The sequence below is a fragment of the Oryctolagus cuniculus genome, chromosome 10, assembly GCF_051225735.1.
Source record: "Oryctolagus cuniculus isolate XC-2025 breed Fujian yellow rabbit chromosome 10, ASM5122573v1, whole genome shotgun sequence".
Classification (NCBI taxonomy): domain Eukaryota; kingdom Metazoa; phylum Chordata; class Mammalia; order Lagomorpha; family Leporidae; genus Oryctolagus; species Oryctolagus cuniculus.
The window spans coordinates 79,714,074-79,720,563 of NC_142876.1; the positions used below are offsets into that span (position 1 = coordinate 79,714,074).

At 43.8% G+C, this 6,490-nt stretch overlaps 1 long non-coding RNA gene across 1 annotated transcript; it reads right to left on the reverse strand.

The window, feature by feature from the left end:
* Positions 1–379: 379 nt before the first annotated feature.
* Positions 380–3,905, reverse strand: LOC149124304 (uncharacterized). The gene is made up of 2 exons (XR_016214209.1): positions 2,662–3,905; positions 380–1,902 (listed from the first exon to the last, which is right to left on the reverse strand). It is a non-coding gene; the product is annotated as an uncharacterized LOC149124304 (long non-coding RNA).
* Between the last annotated feature and the right edge of the window lie 2,585 nt (positions 3,906–6,490).

Here is a 6,490-nt window from a genome sequence, read left to right on the forward strand (position 1 = left end):
TCTTACTTAGAAAAAGCATGTAATGTTTCAAGTCAAAGAATGGAGTTCCAACACCAGGAAACTATTTTAGCTATTCTCTCTTGATCCTATGTGAACATCCTAATTAGAACTAACCCTCATAATTACTTTTATATTAATAGCATTATAAGGTAAATGTTCTTCTATCTGGGTTTTATCTCTCTGCTATAAATTGTACTGCTACCTCATATCATGCCCCTTGCATTATCAATTATTGGAGACACTTCTTAGAAATTGGGGCCATGAGTAATTGGGAAAAGCATCTGATAGACGGGGGAAATTTTTTACCTTCCCCTGCAAGGCTGGATCTCTCTAATTTGGCTGTGAAAACACTGATAGGAGATGACTCTACTTCATTGAGTTTGTTTTTTTTTTTTTTTTTTTTGAAAGCTGGTGTAAAAAGCTATGTAGCAGGCAAAGGAATTCCAACAGAGGGGTAGCTGGCTTATTTTTAGATTTTTGTCTGATGTCTTGCAAAGAACAAAGTGCATTTACCCTTATTAACATGAGCTGAGCAATATTCTCTGTTCTCACTGGTAGCTACTGACACCCTAAAATGAAGGAAAACTTTACATTTGGGTGAATATACTTCTCTTCATATACTTCTGAGTTCAGCACAAATTGGCAATCCCAGATCCACTGAGAAATCCAGCTTGAGTCATTTTTCGCTCTTTATAGTGGTCTGATTTATGTCAGAAGATTGTTTTTATAGATATCAGATTGCCTTTCTCACAAGCCTTTTTAATTTGCACCATTATCTGGTGATAATGGTGTAATGGGCCTGTGTCTTCTGAAAAATAAAATGTGTGCTTTGCCACAAAACACTCAAGACTTCATGGATTGAGGGGAAGCTCTACTGGATGCTATTAATGGGATGGTAGCTGACAAAAATGTCAAAGATGTAAGTTATTGTTCCAGTCTACTTGAAACCTTAGAATATGTTCCCCCAGTCACCCTATTAATGGAGATATATTATCTCTCTGAGAATTTCCTGTCAAACTCTGTTAAGTAAATAAAGGATAGGTGAAATATCAGAAACAGAGCTAACAAATGGAGCTGAGTCCTCCATTTGAAAGAAGAGAGCCAGCTGTTTACTGTGCTAATTCGAAACAAAATGAGAATGTATGTTTTTCATCTGTGTGGAATATAATTTTCAAACATGGGCTGAAAACTGGCTTTGGAGAAGACTTTTTTTTTGAAAGATACATTTAGTGGTCTGGTTTTCATGTGACAAATGTGACTAGTCCCCAACATAAGACAAATATCTGTTTGAGCCTTGCATATTGCCTCTAAGTTGAACTCAAACCACAAAGTAATGTCTGAATCATTTAGCTAGATTAGTCAGAATGTGTTAAGGTCAGAAAAAACTAATTTTTTTTTAAAATAGTCTAGGGCCTATAATTGTAGCTACTATCAGGCAGGACCCAGATACTCCATCAGGTGTCGGTGAGCAAAGCCACTCAGTTCTATGGCTCAGGTGGTCCCAACGCAGATCTTAACCAAATTCCATTTTACCCTGTGAACCCAACATACAACTGTCTTTGCATCCTGTAGGCTGGTGATTCTCAACAAAGGCTTATCCTCCCCACCCCACCCAGGATGCCGGAAATTTTTGGTTGTCAGAAGGGCAAGTTGCTACTGGCATTGATCAGCGAATCTGGCAAATACCCTGTAATGTTGTGGACAGCCCTCCATAGCAAAGGATTACATAGCTCCAAATGACCAGAGTGCCTCTTCAGCTGTTCTAGATCTTTTACACAAGAAATAAATCCCATAACAACAATCATTATTTTTTGAGATCAGTGTTTCCCACCTAATCTGTGGGTTGTGATATTGCTGTAAGGGCTGTGAGAATCTGTATGAATGTAAGCATTGCTCATAGATCTGAAAAAAAAAAAAAAAACCTTACACGTATAAACGTTAATATTTTCCAAACTGTGTAGATGATCTAATAATGTACACTCATTTCAAAAATGTTACCATTGACTGTTTTTTAAATATAGATGGATGTTATCTCTACTGTCAGATGTGGGTTCATGAAATATTTTGATATCTATTTTGCAAGGGCGTCCTCCAATTTCAAAAAACATCTGCAGATCTCATTTGTTTCAGTATTTTTCCAAAGTTTTATTTTTAAAGTCAATGCTCTTAAGTTTCCACTTCTAATACTCAGTTTCTAGCCATGTTTCTCTAATAAGCTTGATTTCTGAAATAAAATCACTGGAGATCTTGTTGTTCTAGGATTTTGATTGGGTTGGCCCAAGATTCTAATTCTGTGTTGCTGACAAGCTCCCAGGAAATGTGGTGGTGGTCCCAGGTGCTCAGACTTTAGTTTGAAAATGTAGCCTCAGACACATCACTTTCTGGAAACTTACGCACTCTCTGCACCACATATCTTAAAGTGGGCACACTGTTTCAACGACCGGATCAGAGTAAAATAAGAGAAAGCAAAGCAAAGCAAAGCAAAACCGCGCTCAACTAAGGATCACTATTCACATTTTGCATCTCTAAGCGGCAGTCCTTTCGTATGACTTGATTCATTTTTCCAAGAAAGGATTACGAGACACTAAGAACCACAGATAACAACGAAATCCCAAACAGAACATTCTTAGTCCTTATAAACAGCAAAAATCTACTGCTCACAGTTCTGGAGGCTGTCCGCAGGGTCGGTGTCTGGAGACGGTGCTCTGCCTCAGCTGCAATCTGGATGCTGCTTGTCGCATGCTATACGATTCCCTTAGGCTTTTTTCCGTTCTCTATTTTAGTTGTCTTATCTGCCCTTCAATAACCCGGGAAAAAAAAATAGGGAAATTGGGTAACCACACGGGGCTCCCAAGAACTAAGGGTACAAGTGTGCCCATTCGACTTCCGGCCCTGGGATAGTCTCTAAGTCCCAGAATAAACTGGGAACATGGCTGTGTGCACTCCTTGGCTTCCAGACCTACAGGAGGAGAAGGACAAGGCAAGCAGAAGCCAAGACCGCAGCACACCAGCCCTTCGAGTTTCCAGAACCAGCGCTCACCAGGGCGGAGAGGCAGCTTCTGCCCTGCTCTAGCACCGGCTGCGTGTGGCTTTCTCCTCATCCTCCGCGGAACCACAGCTAGGGCTGGTGTTCGCCTGGCCCTTGAGCGTGGAGCGTGCGCGTCTGTCGCCACACTTTGACCAGCCAGTACGGCAAACTGGAGGTGCTCGAAGAGCTTTGAGGTGAAAGCACTGGGTAAAGGGCAAAAGCGGCGACGCTGGCTCAAACCTGGATCATTAAGTGCCTCGCCTGGAATTTAACAGCCCTGCGGCCATCTTGCGCCGCGCGGAGGATCCTGGGGCGGCTATGGCCGCTTTACTTGGCGTGCAAACCTTGGCTGGGGGTGGTGCTTGCAGTGGTTCTTTTGTGAAGGGACTGAGCCCTCTAGAAAGGTGCGGTGTTCAAGATCTGACCATGTCTCAAAGGCTCCGCCCATCAGTACCACCACATTGAGGGTGAAGATTTCCACCCGTGAATTTCGGGGAGACCCAGACCGTAATCCGACTCCAGACTGCAGGTTCCCCATAGCCCTGGACATGGATGGAATCTTATTCCGTTAGTCCTGGAGGATTACTTCTGCCAGCACTGCCATGGAGAGAATTCACAACTTTGTGACGTACCGGTGGGATCACTGGGTCACTTGAGCCTGTCATCTCTAGTCAGTGCCTCCAGATAACCTACACACACAGTAGTGGGTAGAGTCCTAGCACTATGAATTGGCTTGTTTTTCTGTGGTAGAATTAGGAGATTTGTGGAAGAAAGCAGGCATAAAATAGGTTCTCAATATGGGTTTGCAGATTAGGACCAATTTAAATAAAACAAGCTGGCCCTACTGGCAGTTCTGCCTTTGGCCTAGATTCTGGTACTAAATTCTGGCTAATAAAATCATTTAAAGCCTCCATTAAAGTAAGGAATACAGATATTAAATATACATGGGCAGCTAGACTTAGAAACGCTGAACTTGAGGGCTGAGAAGTCCATTTGCCCTCCAGGGAGCCCAGAGTGAACAGACCCCCCACCTAATTGGGGGCAACATCTACTCACTGCAGCCAATGGGTGTGGTTCAGGAGTGTGGGGTTTCTTGATACTCTCAGTATTTCAAGACAGAAATCAAGATTGTGTGTGTGTGTGTGTGTGTGTGTGTGTGAAACCTCCTAGTTTTGAAGTATATAAACTCACTTTAAAAATTCAAACCTGTGTAGCCAAAACACAAAATGAAACCAGAAAGTGAATTTGGTTTTCAGAGCACCGGTTTTCAATCTTTGGTCTACATCAGTGGTTCTCAAAGTGTAACCCCCAGACGACCCTGTCACACCTGGGAACTTGTTGAAAATGCCTGAGCAGGGAGGTTCTGAGTCCGAATTCTGTGGGCAGGGCCCTGCACTCTGTGTGCTAATAAGCTCTCCATGAGACTCAGCTGCAAACTCAAGTTTGACAGCTACTGGTCTAGAGCTTTTCTCGTGCACCTGCCCAATTCCTTCTTGCTGTGGCTCTTCTGTCTCCACGGACTGTGCTACAACTCAGTTTCCTTTCAGACAGGAGAGCTGTAGTGTGGCCTGGTTCTCTACCTTTTGTGCTGTGCCTGAGAGGCTGTCCCTCAGCCTCACCTCCTAGTACTGCCTTGGGTGTTATTTTAACCTACTTTATCTCTAGTTTTGAAAGCCTTCAACTCCTTTCAACATCTGACTGAACCACATGAAATGGCTGTTTTTGAAAAACAAAAATCCTTGAGATTGATGGCAACACATTTGATAATACTGTTATTTGTTGTACATTTGCTGTCTAACACATACATTACCTGCTTCAAAGGAATGTTTTAAGGGCTGATTAAAATCACACATGTAAATATCTAAGCCATTGCCTGGCACATAGAAAGCTCTTGGTAAATGTTAGCTATTACAATGGTCAACTTTAAAATAACAATCCAGGGGGCAAGTGTTTGACACAGCAGCTAAGATGCCACTTGGGAAGGTGCAACCCATATTGTAGTATCTAGGGTTTGAGTCCTGGCCCCACTTCTCATTCCAACTAATGCATACCCTGCGAAGCAATGGTGATGGCTTAAGTACCTGGACCCCTGCCAACCATGTGATAAACTCAGATTGAGTTCCTGACTCCTGGCCTCGGCCAGGTTCGGCCTTAGTTATTGCTGACATTTGGGGAGTGAACCAGCTGATCTTTATCTCAGCCTTTCAAATAAAATGAAAAATAAAGTAACAATCCAGCATGACAATTATTCCTCTTGGTGAGTGAACACATTGAGGTTCGAGAGTTGTCAAAGACCACATAGCTTCTAAGATCTAAGTGCAGGGTTTAAAATCCTGCATGCTTGCTCACAAACTCTGGGCTTTGTTTAATCTGCTGTATGGGCCCATGATCTGTGCTGGTGAGCAGCACTGCTGGATTTGCAGCTCCCCTCTGGACACTGCACTTTGACCTGCGCCCCCCCCCCCCTTGTCCCAGCTCTTGCCTTGTTCACCAGTCCAGCATGTTGATGCCAAGAGTTTCTGTGTTAAGGCAGTGTGACTGCTGGATGAGGTGAGCTCCGAACAATACCCTTGGACTGATCTAAAACAGCAATTTTGATTCTATGCAAAAGTAGAGGTCAAGGGAAAGTTATGCCTGAGAGGCCACAGTCCCAGATCTGATACCTTTTGGTTATATTAATGGACTACTAATGAAAATTTCATTCCTGACCCCCGGCAGAACATTTGGGTTTCTCTGGTGGATAATTAGATTCTCTGGAGAGGACAGCCCCGGTCAGATGAGTGGCCAGCAGAGGGCAGCACAGGTAATAGTGCTGAAAGTAAGGCATTGCTCAACAACAGGGGGTGAGGGACCCACTGCCAAGGTTTGTGTCTATATAAACAATGGTGGTCCTTGGCAAGGAGGCAAGAGGGTCATGAATTTCTGACCAACCTCTGCCTACAAAGCCATGCTCCATGGCGCTGCACCACCTAGAGGAATTAGGGATCCTGCTGGTCCTGAGTAAAAGTTAAGCAGGGATGAGAAAGCAAACCACTTGAGATTTGGATGCTTCCATATGAAGAGAGAGGAAGTGTCCTATTAGACCTTTGAATTTAGGTGGCATTGAGGGGCTGATAACATACTGTTACCTGCTGATTAAAAATATACATTTATTCATTCATTCATTCAGCATTTAACAGACTTTAGCTTATAGAGAAGTTTTAGGGTTACAGAAAGATGGAATAAGAAGTGCAGAGTTCCTGGCCGGTGCCGTGGCATAGTGGGTAAAACTGTCGCCTCAAGTGCCAGCATCCCATATGGGCACTGGTTCATGTCTCAGCTGCTCCACTTCTGATCCAGCTCTCTGCTGTGGCCTGGGAAAGCAGGGAAAGATGGCCCAGGTCCTTGGACCCTTGGACCCATGTGGGAGACCCAGAGGAAGCCCCTGCCTCCTGGCTTTGGATCGGCACAGCTCCAGCCATT